The 23,437-nt window shown below is 29.9% G+C and overlaps 1 long non-coding RNA gene across 1 annotated transcript; it reads left to right on the forward strand.

The window, feature by feature from the left end:
* Positions 1–2,861: 2,861 nt before the first annotated feature.
* On the forward strand, positions 2,862–3,785 carry LOC143191259 (uncharacterized). Its single transcript, XR_013004458.1, has 3 exons — positions 2,862–2,994; positions 3,052–3,139; positions 3,650–3,785. It is a non-coding gene; the product is annotated as an uncharacterized LOC143191259 (long non-coding RNA).
* Positions 3,786–23,437: the final 19,652 nt, after the last annotated feature.

A 23,437-nucleotide genomic window follows, 5' to 3' on the forward strand; every position in this document is an offset into this window, starting at 1 on the left:
GTGCGGTGCTACTTTTAAAGAAGCAAAGTAAGCAGTGTCGTCTGCGTAAAAAGCCGCCCCAACTTGTGGTCTCCTAGGGATATCTGAAAGAAAAATGTTAAATAAAGCGGGTGTCATATTTGAGCCTTGTGGGTCTCCTGCGTCGATGGTCTTTCGACTAGAAACCAAAGACCGTTCCAAGTTTTTCACGTTGTCTAAAAGCACAATTGATTTTTACGGCCAGCCAATGGGCCTGATGAACGGCTGAGTGTTTGACGCGGGACCCGAATTGCTCATCAGGAATAATATTGTTTGCCTTCGTAAAGTCATCAAGAGCATAAACAATTTGGAACAAGCTTGGAACTTAGTGGGCTGATAGGTCTGTAGTTAGAAAGTGATGAGGATCTTTTTTGGGGATAACTTTTGTAGATTACTGCGATGAATGCATGTTTCCGTGTGGATGGAAACTCTACTGACACTATCTTAAGAATTTTAAACATCGATAAGGTGGCCAATATTAGTAACCTATAAAAATACCATAATTAGAAGTATAGTCGTAGATTTAAGTTATATAGAGCTATGAAGTAATATAATTTTTGAATTATCTAAATATAAAAATAAGTGTTTTTCTTTCTCTCTTTTAGTTCTTTTACTTCCATTGTGACATTCTCGTCCCAGAATGTTGTACTAGATTTCATACGCAAATTATGTATCGAACATTTGTAATATTAAAACATACTATTTTTCACAATATTTGATAACATAAAAAACACACAATAAAACCAAACACTTAATGGCATGTGTTTATATAAAATTAAAATATTTAATAGACTTATTTATGTTGACCAAATACTATTACAACTTAGAACATTGTGAGAAATGCATTAGTTGAATAAAGAATATATTTTTTATGTAACTACTGTTGGTTAGATTTATAATACAATACTTTTGGTGTTTAACCACTACATTATACCGCTTTTGTACGCCTTTTAAAAATTTAATGCAATTGGTTCTGAGTTGATTAGTTTTAAGATATTCGTATATAACTGATGACTTAGTTTATTATTCGTCATTACTCAAAACCTCATTCACTCTAGTTTATTATTATGTGGCGACCGCCACGACCCTTTAGGCCACCACCAATTCAACATCAACAATTACAAAGATTGGCAACGCCGGTGGATTGGTACCATGCAGTTCTGGAGTATAAAAGGCCATCACGACGACGTCTCGCTCTCTTTTCTTATCACCGTCCCCCTGTAACAGTACCACTTCCACAGCGCTACCGTACTTCCTTCACCTTAACCTAATATCCTGTCAATCCTCCCATCGACCACATGTATCAATCGCGGGTTGAAATAAACGGCTTTGATTCAACCAGTGTTTTTAATTCCCGTGCAAATTCCTTCCAAATATAGTAGTGAGTGTTCTGATAGATAACCGCAGCGGCAGCCACACGTTTCGACCGACCGACCGACCCGACGAACATTCCTACAATTGGTGACCCCGACGTGATCAAAGCGCCTAACAGGTAAATCAACTCAACATAAGCCACTCGACAGGTGCTTGACACGTGCATGGAAGGATAGCACGAGGAACGGAACTCATCAACATCATGTGGTCGACGACATCCCACGAGACTAGCCTGATGGACGAAAACCACAGAAGCCCATAATGTATACCAGCAACACATGAGCACCTTCGCATCACGAAACGGGACACGTAACACATTTACAGGTACCCTCAAACAAAGCTAAACGCCTCAAGACGAACGACGTCCTGCTACAGCTCCGATGGCAGCTGATCCCGTAAAACTCCTCGCTCAGGTTGGGATTCCCATCTCATCAGCAGTCCCCGGGCGTTTGTTTGCGTGATTGCGGGTGCATTCCGGAACTTGCACCACATATAGGTACGTTCCACGGCTGTTCCACTAGGAGGGGAGTTATGTGGCGACCGCCACGACCCTTTAGGCCACCACCAATTCAACATCAACAACTACAAAGATTGGCAACGCCGGTGGATTGGTACCATGCAGTTCAGGAGTATAAAAGGCCATAACGACGACGTCTCGCTCTCTTTTCTTATCACCGTCCCCCTGTAACAGTACCACTTCCACAGCGCTACCGTACTTCCTTCACCTTAACCTAATATCCTGTCAATCCTCCCATCGACCACATGTATCAATCGCGGGTTGAAATAAACGGCTTTGATTCAACCAGTGTTTTTAATTCCCGTGCAAATTCCTTCCAAATATAGTAGTGAGTGTTCTGATAGATAACCGCAGCGGCAGCCACACGTTTCGACCGACCGACCGACCCGACGAACATTCCTACAATATATTGACGAAATGTAGCTTGCTGGATAACTTTTTTACTTGAGTCAATCAAGGTCAACAAAAACAAAATTTAATTCTCTATATATTTTTCCACTTCCATAAGCCTTATATCATTATTAATACTCGTGATACTATCCATTTTTATTTTATTACTAATTATATTTATTAATCTGGATTATAGCATTATTCTGCAACCTTGTTTGGCTATAACTTAATAGTTTCTGATTCTATTCAAGCACTATAGTGATAATAAAATAACTAACGATATTTCATGGTAAGGTAGTGGTTATTAATGAGCATAGAGTAGATATAGAGGTTTAACTTAAACAGGCGAAACCGAGCAAATGTTTGGGTGCTCCATTCAATGGCCGCTCTGAGACCACTTTTTTGATTGGTTCATTTGAATTGACCTATAAAGGCATTTGATTAGCTCATTTCTATAACGCGATTGTTTGTTTCAGTTTGTTTACGACGACATTTTTATGTGTCTGATACGAAGTACGATTAGCATTCTTGTTAGATATAATCACTATTATTCCATTTTAATGTATCTTCATTCTCAAAAATTTTGTGTACCCAGTGTAAGTGCGGAAATAAACACCAGGCGTAGTTTTCCTTGGAAGAAACACCCCAAATTAGCAAGATTAAGGATTTGTGTGACTTAGCATTGCTTTTACCTGGTACGTATACAATTATTTATATAAAACATTTGTGTTCATATATATTATTATTTAAAGCAATATAACAGCAGAAATTATAAACATATTACCCACATTCTAAATCCAAAATGTGTCCAAATGAGGCAATGGTAAAATTACATTGAAGGTAAATGTAATTATACTACATGGAAGGTTTTTGTTACCCTTTAAAAAGTTGTTTGTAAAGTGCCATCAATTTAAAACTTAATTATTTTGAAGGGGTTCATTTACTTAAAACAAAAGTATATTGGTCAAGATATTTATACTTATACTTATATTAATATTTTGGCTTAAGGCTTCTTAACCGAGATAATTTTTTCAACAATAATGTTAATAAAATACATTAATACAAAACAGTGTAATAAAATTTGCAAACCTACAAGGTGGGCTTGATTTTATAAGCAAAAGATTATCATGCTTGTTTTATTATATTGTTAATAGATGCTTAAGCTGTCTCGACTCCTCGATTTTTCCATAATAAGAGAACAGCAGTAATTTTGAAATATATCATATATTTGAATTTTTTGTTGCTGTTCTTTAAAGTATTACTTTTTGGTATGTTCTCTCCATTCTGATGTATATCATACATTTTTGTGTTGAATAAGTAGGTAAAATATTAACAGAAACATATTTTCAGCTGTGCTGCTTTGCTTTCAATATGAAGGAACAATAAGATAGAAACTTTAATACATCTTATTTGAATCGATAGCATTAAAAATATATAAAAAAGGGAAAGAGCTATAGACAATTTTGATTATGTTTCTCACGAGATATGTCATGTTTTCAATTAGATTGCAGCATTTAATTATTTTTTATTTATATACGTTATATATATATATATATATATATATATGTATATATATATATGTATATATATATATATATATATATATATATATATATATATATATATATATATATATATATATATATATATATATATGTATATATATATATATATATATATATATATATATATATATATATATGTATATATATATATATATATATATACATATATATATGTATATATTGTATATATATATATATATATATATATATATATATATATATATATATGTATATATTGTATATATATTAAATATATATATGTATATACATATATATATATATATATATATATATGTATATATATATATATATATATGTATATATATATACATATATATATATATATATATATATATATATATATGTATATATATATATATATATATATATATATATATATATATGTATATATATATATATATATATATATGTATATATATATATATATATATATATATATATATATGTATATATATATATATATATATATATATATATATATATATATATATATATATTCTTAAGTTTTAGCTTTTTAATATATATTATTTGTATTTATACAGAATGTTACATTAATAAATGGTTTTGAAGAATTTCATTTTGGTTTTATTTAAAATTTTATTGGTCAGTAGAATGTGACGTCAGAGGTCAGTCACGTGATACGTATGAAATCGTCCACCAATCCCCTTTTAAAATATTTTCTTTACAGGTGCCCGTAATGGTAATTTAAACTAACCAATGAAATTCAGCGAAATGCCGTTCTCAGTGCCTTTCTGCTGAGACCACGCAAAACAATTCTGAAATTATTTGTATTAAGTTAACACTCTATATATTACTCCATGTTAATGAGGATAACTGATTTCATCAGCTTAAATAATATTGCCATAACAAAACTATTAATATAAGGCAGGCTATAGGCAACCCTCGATTTAATGACTTATAAATATTTCACTCGATCATTCTCTTCTGTCGTATAAATTATTAAAAGTTATACTGTTTTAAATATGTTTCTTGAAGAATTTATTCTAAATATATTACATAGGGCAACAATGTTTAAATAGAGTTATACTTATTGTAAAATATTGAAATCTATAATTAAATATATTTATAAAGTTCATAAATTCATATTAAACAAATTTTCATAACCAAACATCTCTGATTTATTAAAATTTAATAATATTCCGTGCAAGAGGGAAGTTGATGTTTCGTTACTAATTAGCTATTTTATTTGTAGTTTATAACATGATGGTGATTAACAAATAAGTCAATTACTATTTTTACTGAAACATGTAACACATTAAAATGATTCGAACAAGATGTCTTATTTTGGGTTTTATATCTTACGACCGTTATAGTTATTTTTATCCGGATGTATATTTAAAAAGAAGCTCCAAAATAATTTGTCACGTATTTTGACCTTATCTAATGGCAATTTAGTTTTTCATTTAAATATAAACAGCTAAATTTATATGTAGATACACAAATAGTATGATTAGTTAATTATATCCAAAAAAATATCTTCCACATAATTTTGTGTTTAGGTTTCCTTCAAAAATAAAATTCTGAAAAAATAAATAAATTAGATTTAAAATAATTACTAAATATAATAGTATAAAGCTCAGACTAAGTAATTTGAACACTTTCTAATAGATATAGTAAAAAATGGACGATAGTAACAATCCAAAAAACAATCTAGATATAAAGATAGTTTTCTTGGTTACTTGGTTGACCAAAAGAATCTCGACAAGTTTCGAGTTTCCCTTTGTGAGTTGCTCCTAAAACGTAATAAAATTGAGCCATTTTTATTTAAAGAATGATTACGATAATAATAGACTATATAACGTTATTTTATATATCTTACTTAGATTACTCTTTTCCGTTTGTTCTATTACATGTGTTGCAATCAAATTTGTTGGACAATATATTATTTTAATTTTTCTACACTATTTATCTGCTCCGGAGGGTTATATAAACCGAAAGATATAATAAATCACAAAGCTTCAAACCTCATGTTCAATTAATCAGTTTGTTTTATACTTTCTATTAACGATATTGTGTATCTTTCAATACATACATAATTTAATACAATTATTTTAAAGAAAACTGTTAGTCTGAAATGTATCGAAGAAGTCAAATAGAACTTCCGGATATTGCTTTTAAAATAATAAAATTGTTTAATAATGAAATGAAGGAAGACTTGTTATATCAATTTATGTATTTAAATGAGACATGGATATTTCCGAATGGGACAAATATACTCAATAGTTACTCATGGCAAGATGATAACAAAAATAGTGTTATGAGAACAAAAATTGATAGAAAATGATATACGATGGAATAACAATTGAGTAGGTTTTATTAGTCATAAAATTCGTTGCATATATATTGTACTTCGTCCTAGAAACAAGAATGGTTAATAACACCTCCAATTGGAATCTTGGAGATGTGAATGGAAACAAGTAAAGGTGAGTATATAATTAATATTAGAACTGTACGACATCTTATTGTAGAGTGTAAAATATTTATATGGACCGATATGTGTGTAATTGTTCAGAACTTACATGAGCTATATGAATGAGAAAGAATAGTAACTCTTTTGCAGATATGACAAATGCATTAAAGGGAATGCAGTAATTAAATCTAGTTTTATCAAGAAAGACGTACACCAGGTATTAACAAAATAAATGAGAAATACAGTGATATCAAAATGTTTTTTTAAGGAACCCGAAAACCGAAGAACACAAAGACTAAGCTTAAAAGGTAAATATGCTCTCTAATGAAAGGAAAATATATTACTTGAAAATATAATTGTTAATTAGGTGGATTAGGCCCCCAGGAATTACAACTACACTTAGTCTACGCACCTAGTCTAACTCATAGGTAGTATGGAAAAGGGTTCAATGTAAATATGATAAAATATGTTACAAATCTAACCTACAAACTATTATAACTGTGTACTTAATTTTAGTTTTAAGTCCTTCGATAATATATGCATTAGATTTACTATAATGTTAAAATATATTTATATTTTATTGATAATAGTGTTTAATTATATTATTTAGATATTTTAGAATTTTGTTGTATGTCAAATCCAAACTGACCTAAAACTCAGAGTTGATACGGGAACATTGCGACATTTTGACGTTACAAATTTAGATGACGTATGTACAAATAACTTTGGATAGACTATAAATAGAAAACATAGAAATTACGCTTAGATGTGGAATCTGTCAAGCTAATATAGATAAATACGCATGTGCAGATCTAGTTAATCAACACGCACGTTGGGGCCGTTTTACTGTCGTCTCTTTGTTATCTAATGTTAAAATGTAATTTTATTTAATCTAATATTAAAAATTCGAGACAGATAATTTTTTCTAAAATTTAATTTAGATTTTAATCGGCGTGTACGTTCCATTTATTTTTCAGCCACACCCTCGTAAAAACAAACCATAAAAAACATTAACCAGTTACGCCTTTAATTGCTGAAACGATAAAATTAGATTTGTACTGGGGGATCCGTAATTGGAAGCAAGCAACCTAAAATTCGATTATATCGTCAGCCAATAACCTTCCACTTTACCCTGGTAATATCTGACTAACCCCCCGTATGACGGATCTATAATATCATCGCCTTAGGAAAGGTGCGGCTTCCACCGGGGGTACCTAGTCTATCTTCCATCGTCTATCACGTGTTGTGTGCCGAGGGATGATGAATGCTTTCAGGCAGCGAAAGCGACCGTATGGGCATTTGGTGACTTTGGCAATATTTAACGGGCGATATCGACAGGGATTGTCGGTTAGAGGGAGACGGAGAGCCATCGGTCTTTAAAAAAAATAAATAAAAGAAGGAAGGTGATGCTTTTCGAATAACGCTCGGGTGCATGTCTACCAGATGCGCCGAATCTCTTTCGTACCAGCTGCAAGCGAGATTAATGTGAAGTACATTTTAATATAAATCCTTGTGGATGTAGTAAGTCGGGGTCAATAAGTACAAACAGATTTTACAAAGTATTTATGTCAATATAATTTCTGTTTTTGGATACATTTATATAATCTACGATTTAAAAGTTTGGAAACAATATGGTAATTTAAAAAAATTACATTAAACTGTAGGGTATGATTTATTACACTGAAATCTTAACACTTAGATTAACATTTAGTTAACGTTAGTTAAATATATTTGGTACAAATAAAACAAATTTATAATTTTTTCGATAAATTAAGGCTTTGTTAAAGGCTTTGTTGGCCACCGTCATTTTTAATTACACGTTCAGAAATTTTACTGAGATGAAACAAATAAAAACAGAAAATCTCCACGACCGGACGACATTCTCAACGAATTGCTGAAATGTGGGAGACTCAACCTGGCCGGACAACTTGCTGCGCTCTACAAAATACTGATGGAAACTATATTACCAAAAAGTTAGACTAAAACAGCATCACTATCCCATTGCTTAAACCTGGAAAAACTTTGTTGGATATCTTCATGAAAATGTTTACAACAAAATTACAATAAGCGAGAAACAAGAAGATTTTCAAAAAAAAATCAACGACCAACGCAATGTTTGTGGACATGTAAGTTATGAAGAAGTATGCTACACACTAGCATACTTATGTTTCCTACACTTAATAAAAGCGTTCGACAGACTTTGTCCAACAAACATTGTAAACGAACTAATGCGGGAAAAAATACACCCAAACATAATAGAGACTATCAAAGAATTAAACACTGGGAACACTACCACAGTTAAAATAGAAATAATGATAACAAACGAAATAGAGGCAAACCACTACTTTTTATAAACTTTATAATGGACAAGATATTAGGGCAAGTGCTTAAATAACACTAGGGATATATTATGGGAATACATCACCTTCAAATCATTGGTTATGCTGATGATGCAACATTATTTGCAGACACAGGAGACACACTAGTACTACAGGCTTTTAAGAAAGAGGTTGAAAATGTCAACACGTATTTCCCAAAAACATTTCGGTGTAAACTGGAACTAAACAACAAATTAATAGAACAAATGTTCGAATAGAGCTACCTGAAAACAGCAATACCTCTTTATGGGGATATCAAGAACAGCATGAGTAGTCAAATTGAAGTCAGCTAGGATAACGAGGGTTTTGAACAATTTTTTAAGAACAATTTGAACAAATAAATAAATGTCAACGGCCACCAAGTAAGAATTTATAATGTCTGTGTAAAGCCAGTCATGACACACAGCTGAAGCACGAGCTGGCAAAGCCAAAACAAAAAGATGGCGTGCTCCAGCGAAATGAGAATATTAATAACAATCATGGAAAATATGTTAAGAGACCTAAGAAGTAAAAAAGATATTCGCAAGGAATGCAACATGACAGACGTGGTAAGATGGATCCGGACACGAAGAATATTCTGGAACGAACACACAAGTGGCGAAAATAGCGAGAAATGGCAAACCATTAGCCAGACGATCTCCAAATAGGTGGAAAGACTGTTGATCATCAGCGTCACAAGGACTAACTACTTAGACAAAATATGGGTTAAACAAGTCTCCAGACATTCGAAAAAAAGACAAATTTTACTCACTCTTCTTATTAATTACTATTAATGTTTAAATCGGAGTCCAGTGTTTTTCATTCCCATTATAAGTATTTCCACAACTGTTACTGTTATATCAAGTTATTTTTTTAATCTCAAACTAATTCGATAATATAGAGTGGTCTGGCGATTGTGATGGACATTGTAATATTTGCAAAATTTCTTCATTTCATTTTTGTTCTAGGAAGCGCTTGCATAATTTTGGAGAATGTTTAGAATCATTGTCTTGTTGAAAAACAAAACTTCAACCAATTAGCTTCACTCCAGATGAAATCGCCTTATTGGGAAGTATTTTCAGATAGCCGTCTTTATACATTTTTCCTTCTATTTTAATCATGCAGTCAAGCTTATTATTACCCTTTCATCCCTAAACCATTATGCACAAAAACACCTCTATTAAATCCAAAAAATCCAATCCACTCTGAAATTTGGACTCATCGGTCCATAGAAAAAATCGACAGGTTTTTATAGAAATTAATTAGTTTAGCAGATATTAAGGTCTATTTACAGTTATAGTTAGAACCGGCTTTTATTGTATATTATTTAAAGTAGTGGTCATTATTAGAGACTTATCTTCCAGCTGTTATAGATTTGGGACGTCCAGATCTCTTCCGGTTTTGATTTCCTCCAATTCATTTTCATGTAAATGTATAATGTATGACATTTTCTGCTATTTGGCAGACATAATATCACTCCTGGTTCCAGAAACAGATAGCACTGCGCTATTAAACAAATTTTCATTATTCCAAATTCTTGGAAATTGGAAAATTGGAATTCCAAAATTCCAAGTAGTTAAATAAACTGGGTAATAAGATGTTTATGTTATATTAGTAGTACCAGACAAAATATAGAAAATATATTTTATTCTTTAACTCGATAACCATTCAACTCGATTCACTTAGTCCAACGTTTAAGAAAGGAAAAATTGAATTTCATTACTTATGACATAGATATTTTCTTAAAACATTACCAAAAGTTGTTCATCTACATATTTTTTCTATTTGGAAATTAAAAAATATATAGATGTACACTTAATTACTGAAATGTTCAATTTTTGATGAAATATAGTATTATTAAATTAAAAAAAAACAATTACTAGATCGATCTAGAATAGATAGAATGTAAAATTCTACGTAAAAAACTCTTCATATTTAGATGTGACTTCCCTGACGAAGAAATACCCGATTTCAAGTTAGAAATCACCACTCGACTATCGACAAAATGCACAGAGTAACTGCATTTGTTGAAAAGACCTTCGCAATATTCCTGGACGTCTCACAAGTTTTTAACCAAATATGGCATTTGGGTTTAATCTTCAAAATGAGCAAATTACTACCGCGGAATTACTGTCGACTGCTGGATTCATATATTTTCGAAGGAAACTTTAGAGTCTCGCATAAAAGAGCACCTCAACCCTTAAAACTATTTCGGCTGGAGTTCCACAGGGTAGTGGCTTGAGACGATTCCTATATATCCTATATACTGCTAATATTCTAGCAACAAAATAAATAGTACTTGCGACAGTTATCATGGCAAAAAATGTATCTCTGTCTAAGGCTGTAGAAAAGCATAAGTAACGGTCAACAATATCTACAAATGGAGTAAGGACTGGAAAATACAGCTTAACACCTCCAAATCTTTACATAGTAAGTTTTCGTTGCCGCGAAATGACAAAAACATAATTATATCAGTTGACGGATGCCCGATTCTTCAAGCAGAATCAGCTAAATACCTCAGAATATATCTCGATGGTAGGTTAAATTGGAAACTTCGTGTTAGACAAACAGCAGAGCAGATTAGACTCAAAGTCAAGCAACTGTACTGATTAGTCGCAAGATATTCTCAACTTGACCCAAAATCAAAGAGACTGGTTTATCAGTCAATCATTAAACGAATTTGGATCTATGGGGTGCAAATATGGGGTTGCACTAAAACATCAAGCCAACTAATAATCCAACGCACCGAACCGAACCGAAATATATATATATATATATATATATATATATATATATATATATATATACGGCTTTCAATTTCCTTGTATTTTAATTTATAAGAAAGCTAATTTTCTTCCTTTTATTGTATTCACAAAAGTATGAAATATAGTTTTAATCGTAAATCGCTACAAATTAATTCCACTATCTAATAAATCTGATAAATATAGATTATGTCTTAAACAGCTCAAAATATTCTTAAACACCTTAATCATTTCTTGAACATTATTTCATTTTGATTATATTTTCATCAAAAATAGTGGGTAAAATTTGCGGGTTTTCACATATTTTTCGCATGTTTTTCACACATACTTTACACTACATGCTTCAATATGTCTAATAATAAACGAATCAAATATATTTGATAGAACTTATTCTTCACTAATTAATTTTTTTTATTTTTAGTTGCCTCACAGATTACTTACATTACTTAGATTAAGTATATTTATTATACTCCACCGACTCCAACATTTAAAAATAGCAACTTCTATACAGATGGCAAAACATTCAGTCGTTACAGTAATTGATATATTTGAGTTTAACATTAAAAGAATTGTAAATACTACGAAGACATATCACATGGTCTATGATACGTCCTGTCTTGGACAACGAAAAAGACGTGTCGCAATTCGTGTAGTATTTGCTAAAGAAGTGCTTTTTCACAATAGTTAAAATCAATCTTTACTAAAATATTAATCAAAACTCACTTTCATTAATTCAAAACCTTAGACTTGATATGAGCAGAGAAAATATATCCAACTAATATAGAATTATCATTGAACCGAATAGAAATAATCAATTTTTTGGGAGTATAAATAATTGGATAAAAATAACGAATTCTTTTAGATAAATGACCAGAATCCCACTATATCTTTTTGATATTAATATAACGTGATTTTATACACTATAATACATCAATTGTTAAAAATTAGGATTCATTAATAATAGACTATCCAATGTATAATTAATTATTATTTACCAACTTATCATAATCGTATCATTCTAATATAAAATTAATAAATTGAATCGAAATAATCGATTTATTCGGTTACATGCAAATAACAAGTTATATTTCATAAATTATATATATTATATATATATATATATATATATATATAATTTATATATATATATATATATATATATATATATATATATATATATATATATATATATATATATATATATATATATATATATATCACTACATAGTATAAAACAAAGTCGCCTTTTCTGTCCCTATATCCCTATGTGCGCTTAAATCTTTAAAACTACGCAACAGATTTTAATGTGGTTTTTTTCAATAGGTAGAGTAATTCAAGAGGAATGCTTATATGTATAATACATGCATAATATACTAAGGCAACATTGCTAATTTTAGAGGTTTCTAACGTGATGTCGTAAATTAACCTATTTTTTTAGGCTTATTTAGCAATTAGCAAAAACGCTGCCTAACCCTACGAATTAGATCAAATTAATGTACTACAGTATTGTACACCATAAAAAGGTCTACAAAAAAGTCCGCGATGGTATATGTTTATCTTTTAGGGATAACCCACATTAACCATTTTTATTGTTTACTTTTTACGTGAGAAAATGGTTTATTTACGAAACTATTTTAAGCAATACGGCATTAATCCTTATCGAATTAAGTACCTTAAATACAGTGTGCAATTAATATAGATCAATATGGTTCCTTACAGCATGTAAATTAAACAAATATTTTCGGAGATATTACAAATTTAAAATTTGCGTTTAAAAATGTGTAATGTAATAAAAATTGTATGAATTTAGATATTCCAAAGATAGCAGGAAATCTTCATAGTAAGTATAGGGGAAGAGGAATTGTTTTACTCCAAATTTAATGCGTGCAGGCCAAGGGCAGTAATGAATGAACCAAAAATACTGGATCGATTTTAATCATGTTTTCATTGAGTGACATAGGCATATATATTTTATGCCCGTGCAAAGTCGGAGCGGGCCGCTATGTTTTTATATACAACGTTCATATTTTTTCTGTAGTGTATTTAATTTAGTATATATATATATACAACCGAACAGACCTTCTCCTTTTCGAAGTTGTTTAAAGTGGGATTCCGATTATATATATATATATATATATATATATTAATGATTGTTCTCAAAATTCTTGTTTTATTCGAAAGAGTGCACCTCCGAGGCAATGGAACCAAATCATGATCTGGTGGGGGAAGGGAGGGAAATCGAGGGAAACGCATACATATTTTATTTTATTTGATTATAAAAAAATGTGTGTGTTAAAAATCTTGATTTTGAAAAAGTTTGATTATTGTTTAATTTTTTTAGTGAGTTCATTATTTAATTTTTGAAGTCGGTTCAATTTTTTGTTAAAAATATTTTATAATACTAATATATAATTAAAAATTAGGATTCTAATTAGGATCTAATATAAAACGTTATTGTTATGCAACTCTTCATACTGCAATTATATCGATTATATCAAATAATAATTACAGTAGCAGTTTAAAACTGTTTGTTTAGCTCGTGTGACTTAGCAGATCCAATGACTCCGCGTGTTCGATTTTTATTAGAATATAAATGTTTGTGTTTATTTTCGGAATAACATTCTCGGTCACACTTATATATAACTTTTGTCTTCGCTTGTCACAAACTAATACTCATGAGACTATTAATCATGGATAATCAGCAGCAGAGTATAAAGTTTGTCGATGTAACGTTAATACCATACTGTGGATAATGATAATATAAACAGTAGTCGCTTTAAATAAATATAATTAGATTATAAAAAGAAACTCAATCACTAAATTAAAGAATTTAATTTATTCTAGTTGTGTTTATTTTGAAATATTTGTTTTTTTTTTCTGATATTCACGGACCTTTTTACTAGCGTTGGGAACTATCGTCTGAAAACAGTCGAAACATTGGATAGTCGCAAAACAGCCGAAACAGTCAATAGTCAAAAAACTAGTCAAATACACGGTTCGACAGTTTTTTGAATTTGTGATGTCAGACAAAGATGTACGAACCCTTTCTTGTATAAATTGTGAAAGAGTATATATGGAATAGTACCCCACAAATGTTTTATCGTATTTTAATATGTTTATTATTATTTTCAAATGATATACTATAATAAATATAGACAATACAATAAAACTTAAACAAAACCAAAAAACTAGAGATGATAATTACCATAAGTACGATCTAGATACGATCTACGAAGTTACGATCTAGATACATACTATGTTAATTAGCATCGTCTAATTGCGGAAGTTGACAATTATTGATATAGACCCGAGGACATGTTCTTCTGCGGAGCTGGGTCAGCACAGCACAGCACGAGTATTTGGGGAAATAGTCAAGAAGTTACTAAATAATTTAGACCTTTTGGCAATTATAAACTTCCTATAGAAATAATTTCAGTTATATACAAGTTTCTTTGGAATTGGGATAAATTTTTCAACATGATTGATAAAAGCAAACTTAAAAAACTTATAAACAAACGTGTTAAATATTTTAATTTTGTTAATTGTTGTTTAGAGTTCTCTTTTAGTTAAAATGATACTGTTTAAAGCTGAACAGGAGCAATTTCAGTGTTCAAGTTTACTGCCAATCATGTTATTAGGGGAAAAATAAACAAAATGAAGGTTATGTACTACCATCAAGTCTCCAGTAAAAACTGTTGGCGGTTTGATGATGAAGTGTTTAGAATGGAGCAAGTTTTTTTTCATGTCATCATTATGTTAAATGAAGCTCTCTAATAATTCCTTTTAGTTTATTTCATAGCATCCAGGCATCCCGGTAAACGATGACACAGTCCACACTGTAGAATTGATACTGTTTTACGTCAATTATTTGACAGTATCAATTCATTTAACAGGCAATGTCTCGGCTCTTCTATTTAATCGCCAGATTATGCACAACACTTGACTTAAACAAGCAATTTTATTAATATTTTATATAAGAAAATGTCTGTGTTTTTAATACAATCAACTGTATTGACAATTCTCAACGAGATATAATTAAAAAGATAATAGTTAAGTATTGTTTTTTTATTGCAATGTCTAAATATAATTCAGCTTATATGCATGACGTACAATTATATACTTGTAATAAATATATCTCAAAGAAAAGATTTAAAAATAAGTAGCTTAAAACATAATTTATTTTGAACTGTGTTGTGTATTTAGTTCAGTTTAATGTCTCCTTTTTACCAATTAGGGTTTATGTGGGGACTGGAACTACTGTTTAACTTGGGCTCCGAACCACGATCCTCGGCATTAAGACTAACTAGCGACTGGCCAGTGACCAATTTTGGAGATCCCAGAGGACCTCCTGTCTTACCCAACCTGGTTACTGGCGTGACTGGGACTATTTTTCATGTCCGATTTTGCATAGTTGCCTAAAGGATGCTTACAAATAATAAAAAATACAAACACAATTTTACGACCATGCTCCAAAAGGATTCGAAGCCACGACTATTGCAACAGCAAGAGTATCGTCCTGTCGCCTTTACCAGTACGCTAACCAATGAAATGTTATGAGTTTGTTGTTTCACAGTTTGGAGATTACTCATGAACAAAATTGCTCTTATATGTGAAAAACTGATGCTATTTTTTAGTGTGTTTTATATTACATATGCAATCTTGATTTACAAATGAATTTATTACTATTATTCTGTTAAGCGTATACATGACACACATTTCGTCTATGAAATGTTATGAGTTGGTTGTTTCGCAGTTTGGAGATTACTCATGAACAAAATTGCTCTTATATGTGAAAAACTGATGCTATTTTTTAGTATGTTTTATATTACATATGCAATCTTGATTTACAAATGAATTTATTACTATTATTCTGTTAAACGTATATATGACACATGAAATGTTATGAGTTGGTTGTTTCGCAGTTTGGAGATTACTCATGAAAAAAATTGCTCTTATATGTGAAAAACTGATGCTATTTTTTAGTATGTTTTATATTACATATGCAATCTTGATTTACAAATGAATTTATTACTATTATTCTGTTAAGCGTATACATGACACACATTTCGTCTATGAAATGTTATGAGTTGGTTGTTTCGCAGTTTGGAGATTACTCATGAACAAAATTGCTCTTATATGTGAAAAACTGATGCTATTTTTTAGTATGTTTTATATTACATATGCAATCTTGATTTACAAATGAATTTATTACTATTATTCTGTTAAACGTATATATGACACACATTTCGTCTATGAAATGTTATGAGTTTGTTGTTTGACAGTTTGGAGATTACTCATGAACAAAATTGCTCTTATATGTGAAAAACTGATGCTATTTTTTAGTATGTTTATATTACATATGCAATCTTGATTTACAAATGAATTTATTACTATTATTCTGTTAAACGTATATATGACACACAATTCGTCTATGAAATGTTATAAGTTTGCAACCAAGCCGGCTTATTGTTTTTTTTTATTTTTACATTTAATTTTACTGCTACTACTATTATAATTATTATTAACTCACGACTAATTCATGGGAAATTCCCTTCTATACTCTCTATGTTTTGTGTGAAATTACAACAACAAAAAAGAGACCTATATGAAATTTTACGCTTATTCATAAAACAATTTTTAATACCTATGACCTGTCTTCGAATCCCTTTGGAGTATTGCTAATCTCAGCTACGCTAATAACAACACAGATTAAGGCCGGATGTCTGGTGCCTTTTCAAACTGCTAAAGGCTAATACTCATGAGGAAATTAATCCTGAATAATCAACGACCTAGGTTCCTCCGGGTCACATTAATGGATCTATTCTAAATAAAATTAAGGCGTAACAATTATTTTAATATATAAATTAAATTTACTTTTAGTAATATACTTTACGTCCATTATTTTTTTCTTATTTTTAAGTTTAATAATAATAACATCGTGATGGCAAAAGATAAGTTAAATGAATAAGCATTTTAAACATTATTAATAGAATAAAATTATAAAAAACTACGCGATTTTTTCAGTAACAAAACTATATAAATTTACTTACATAACTTTAAACTATATTTTTGAAATATAATTATTTCCTGTATATATTGATTTTGGATTTACGCACGATTCTCGTTTCGAAAAATAAATTGAATCATCAGCTCTATTCTAATGCCAAAGGTTTTAGCGATATGGGCGGCAAATATAAAAAAAGGAAATTGTCATAAAACTGGATTTATAATGTTTTTAGATGGTTGGATGATGACAGTTTGGCGAGGCTTTCAGACAATTAAATTACAAAAAAATCACTATGATCATTTTCGAAAATAGATATTTTATAATACGCTATTTATAAATTAATACTTTCGTTGTTATTAAAATCATTAAATAAGTCTACTTGCGTTTCTGTTTTAATGTACTGTCTGGTTAAAATGTTGCTGTAATAAAATAACTGTAATTAATGGATGTCAAACATGTGTATTAATGTATACTAGTTAATTGTTCGCATTTAGGTAACAAGTTGTTCATCAATAAAAAAAATACGTTCGACTAGAAAAATATATTATAACTTGATGTATTGTGAGCTATATTATATATTCTATTGCCTGTTCTGTCAGCGAAAATCGCTTTCCATCATGACTTTCTTAAAATATGATAATAGCCAGATAGAAAAGGGTTCTAAATTTGGAAAATATGGTGAAAAATACTTTAAAGCAAGACATAGTTTAATTTACAGAATATCTTGTTGTGCATAGTATAATAATTTGTAAACAGTTGAGACAGCATTTTCTCTATGAAATGTTATGAGTTTGTTGTTTCACAGTTTGGAGATTACTCATGAACAAAATTGCTCTTATATGTGAAAAACTGATGCTATTTTTAGTATGTTTTACATTACATATGCAACTTTCATTTACAAATGAATGTATTACTATTATTCTGTTAAACTTATATATGACACACATTTCGTCTATGAAATGTTGTGAGTTTGTTGTTGATAGTTTGGAGATTACTTATGAACAAAATTGCTCTTATATGTGAAAAACTGATGCTATTTTTAGTATGTTTTACATTACATATGCAATCTTGATTTACAAATGAATTTATTACTATTATTTTGTTAAACTTATATATGACACACATTTCGTCTATGAAATGTTATGAGTTTGTTGTTGATAGTTTGGAGATTACTCATGAACAAAATTGCTCTTATATGTGAAAAACTGATGCTATTTTTAGTATGTTTTACATTACATATGCAACTTTCATTTACAAATGAATGTATTACTATTATTCTGTTATACTTATATATGACACACATTTCGTCTATGAAATGTTATGAGTTTGTTGTTTCACAGTTTGGAGATTACTCATGAACAAAATTGCTCTTATATGTGAAAAACTGATGCTATTTTTAGTATGTTTTACATTACATATGCAACTTTCATTTACAAATGAATGTATTACTATTATTCTGTTATACTTATATATGACACAAGAAAAACGAGTGTAGGATAAATACATCTGTATGTATTTCCCGTAATAAAATTAGACTACTGAAGCTAAAGTTAAGAGTAACTCCTTTACGCTTGGTTCGCTGTAATCTTCTGATTTCCTGCTGTCCAGTATCTTTAGTGCTTCTGCATTGTCTTATTTATATTGTTAAAGCTCTTATTTCGAATTTTAAAGGCGAAATCTTGAGTATCTTCGTAATTTGACCTGATCAGATTACGAAGTTATATTTTCCAATCTCTAGTCCATTTCTGGATTTTGTTGGTTACCACTTGTACTTTTTCTATAACTCCAGACACAAATATTTCAGAATGTGTACTTCTTCCTTCGATCAGCTGATGTTGATGCTGAAAAACAGCTTTTTGGCCATTTTCTTTCAAACCAATGACGGGCCATGGGCACAAGATTTATACAATGATATTCATATATATTTTTCTTCCACTAAAGCGTTACTGAAACCAATATAAAAAATACAAAATTTTAACCCAACTATTGCTCGTTTAACGTTTTAAGACTTGTACAAGCACTGTTCTACTTGTATTTATTATTTTACTCCTAGCTAAGGAGTTATTACAAATTTTTATTAAAGTTTATGAATTTGTTTGGGTGATACATCGTTCGAAAATAAGACTTTTAGATTATATTATTACAATAAATATACTGCGAAATGTGAATACGACCCAAATTTTCAAAAGTGTACATAAAAAGTAGTAACATTTCTATAAAAAATAAAAGGATGAATTAGTATTACTCTCACTAAAAAATTAATATTGTCATATCGATCTCGCGCCTTGAATTCATTGTTTTTTAATAGTTTAAATACTTTGTGCACTTGCTGGATTATTATCACATATTTTTATTACATTAAAAATGTTATTTTAGATTTACAAGATTTCAGATTAATATTTTGTTACTTATATTACTACATCGCGATGAACATTTTTTATTCTGGAATCTTTGAATAACTTTAACGTTGGTGCATTGGCAAAATTTATATTACATATTTATGTAGTCCTTCGACCTTTATGAGTTTTTTTCCATTCGAGGCCTATTATATAATTAGCACAAATTTAGTTTGTGAAACAGAAGTCTTCATGTAGTAATTCCTATACTTCTTAGTTGCCCATTAGTATTGGGCCGGTTTAGTAGCACAGTGGTTAAGGTGACAGGATGGTCTACTATTGCAATAGTCGCGGGTTCGATCCTGCTAGGGTATGGATGTACTTTATGTTTGTAATTGTAAATGTCTTTATAGGCAACAGTGGAAAATCCAACAAGGAATAACCATTCCAGTCACGCTAGTAACCAAGCTGAATGTCTTCTGTGATGGTGCCTAAGTTTGGCATCGGCCAGTCGGTAGGCCTAATGCCGAGAACCGTGGTTCGGAGCCCCAGTTAAACACTACGTTCAGTGCAAATAAACCCTTGTTTGGTAAAAAGGAGACTAAAATAGATTTTTAAAAAACACCAATTTGGTTTGGACATTTTTACCTTCTACATCTTAAATCAACTACTATCATTCTGATAGCGGACCCTGCTAGTCTCCTATTTTTCACACAACTTTCTATGGTTTTTGTGCATTGTGTATCTTAAACGAACTACTGAATTTCTAATACTTTTAGCTATAAAGAAATTTTAGCAAGATAAATGTTAGAAAAAGCCGGATTTGGTACTTGAATGGACTTTATTTCAATAGGGATGCCGAAAAAATATCGATATATCGTTATATAGATATTTTTGAAAAAAATATCAATATATTGTTCGATATTTTTTTGACCTATATATTTTTGTAAGCCAATATTTTTTCAGAAAAAATAAATATATTTCTTAAACAACATCAAAACCATTTAATTATTTTTAATAAACCTTTTAAATCGGTATTTCATTTTAAAGATTTAGTGTAATTTGGTTTATTAAAAATATCAATATATATTACAAAAAATATCAATATTATTTTTCTCGATAACAATATGTAGTAGATGCCACCTTATTCCTCTTTTTACTGGTCTTAAATACTTGAACTCCCGCACTTGCTGTAACTGGATCCTGTTAAGATTTACAATAATAGGCGATCCATCAGTTGTCGTTACGATGCGAGCTGTATAATGAAAAATGTTAAAGGATTCAACATCTGTAACAGCAAACAGCGCTATCGACAGCCAACATGAGTTCGATCAAGAAGTTTGTAGGATTATATTGAACGCTATGCCCCTCAACGATTCTTCTCATAATTGTGTCCGCTACTATATCAATGGCAAATACCGACTCAGAGCTTAAAGAAATTTGACAAATTATGATGGCCAGTTTATACAACCGAAAGTGGAACGGAAATTAATAAAAACGACAATCGCACGCTTTCTAAATCTAATGCGTTCCTCTGTAACAGCATGTTAAAGTGCGAAAATATTTTCTACATAACCGCAATTTGGTATAAATATTTTTTTTCGCTACCTTTTTGAAGTATTTGTATAAATATCATAAATATGTTTCTAATAATTGATGATTATTGTTCATGAGTAATCTCCAAACTGTGAAACAACATACAACATTTCATAGACGAAATGTGTGTCATATATAAGTTTAACAGAATAATAGTAACAAGTTCCTTTGTAAATCAAGATTGCATATCTAATAAAAAACATACTAAAAAATAGCATCAGTTTTTCACATATAAGAGCAATTTTGTTCATGAGTAATATCCAAACTGTCAAACAACAAACTCACAACACTTCATAGGCGAAATGTGTGTCATATATAAGTTTAACAGAATAATAGTAATAAATTCATCTGTAAATCAAGATTGCATATCTAATATAAATCATACTAAAAAATAGCATCAGTTTTTCACGTATAAGAGCAATTTTGTTCATGAGTAATCTCCAAACTGTCAAACAACAAACTCACAACACTTCATAGACGAAATGTGTGTCATATATAAGTTTAACAGAATAATAGTAATAAATTCATTTGTAAATCAAGATTGCATATCAAATATAAAACATACTAAAAAAGAGCATCAGTTTTTCACATATAAGAGCAATTTTGTTCATGAGTAATCTCCAAACTGTCAAACAACAAACTCACAACACTTCATAGACGAAATGTGTGTCATATATAAGTTTAACAGAATAATAGTAATAAATTCATTTGTAAATCAAGATTACATATCTAATATAAAACATACTAAAAAAGAGCATCAGTTTTTCACATATAAGAGCAATTTTGTTCATGAGTAATCTCCAAACTGTCAATCAACAAACTCACAACACTTCATAGACGAAATGTGTGTCATATATAAGTTTAACAGAATAATAGTAATAAATTCATTTGTAAATCAAGATTGCATATCTAATATAAAACATACTAAAAAAGAGCATCAGTTTTTCACATATAAGAGCAATTTTGTTCATGAGTAATATCCAAACTGTCAAACAACAAACTCACAACACTTCATAGGCGAAATGTGTGTCATATATAAGTTTAACAGAATAATAGTAATATATTCACCTGTAAATCAAGATTGCATATCTAATATAAAACATACTAAAAAATAGCATCAGTTTTTCACATATAAGAGCAATGTTGTTCATGAGTACTCTCCAAACTGTCAAACAACAAACTCACAACACTTCATAGACGAAATGTGTGTCATATAAAAGTTTAACAGAATAATAGTAATAAATTCACCTGTAAATCAAGATTGCATATCTAATATAAAACATACTAAAAAATAGCATCAGTTTTTCACATATAAGAGCAATTTCGTTCATGAGTAATATCCAAACTGTCAAACAACAAACTCACAACACTTCATAGACGAAATATGTGTCATATATAAGTTTAACAGAATAATAGTAATAAATTCATTTGTAAATCAAGATTGCACATCAAATATAAAACATACTAAAAAGTAGCATCAGTTTTTCACGTATAAGAGCAATTTTGTTCATGAGTAATCTCCAAACTGTCAAACAACAAACTCACAACACTTCATAGACGAAATGTGTGTCATATATAAGTTTAACAGAATAATAGTAATAAATTCATTTGTAAATCAAGATTGCATATCAAATATAAAACATACTAAAAAAGAGCATCAGTTTTTCACATATAAGAGCAATTTTGTTCATGAGTAATCTCCAAACTGTCAAACAACAAACTCACAACACTTCATAGAGGAAATGTGTGTCATATATAAGTTTAACAGAATAATAGTAATAAATTCATTTGTAAATCAAGATTGCATATCAAATATAAAACATACGAAAAAGAGCATCAGTTTTTCACATATAAGAGCAATTTTGTTCATGAGTAATCTCCAAACTGTCAAACAACAAACTCACAACACTTCATAGACGAAATGTGTGTCATATATAAGTTTAACAGAATAATAGTAATAAATTCATTTGTAAATCAAGATTGCATATCAAATATAAAACATACTAAAAAAGAGCATCAGTTTTTCACATATAAGAGCAATTTTGTTCATGAGTAATCTACAA

The sequence above is a fragment of the Rhynchophorus ferrugineus genome, unplaced genomic scaffold (assembly GCF_030347505.1).
Source record: "Rhynchophorus ferrugineus isolate W39M unplaced genomic scaffold, kcgeb_rfMv2 rfM2, whole genome shotgun sequence".
Classification (NCBI taxonomy): Eukaryota; Metazoa; Arthropoda; class Insecta; order Coleoptera; family Curculionidae; genus Rhynchophorus; species Rhynchophorus ferrugineus.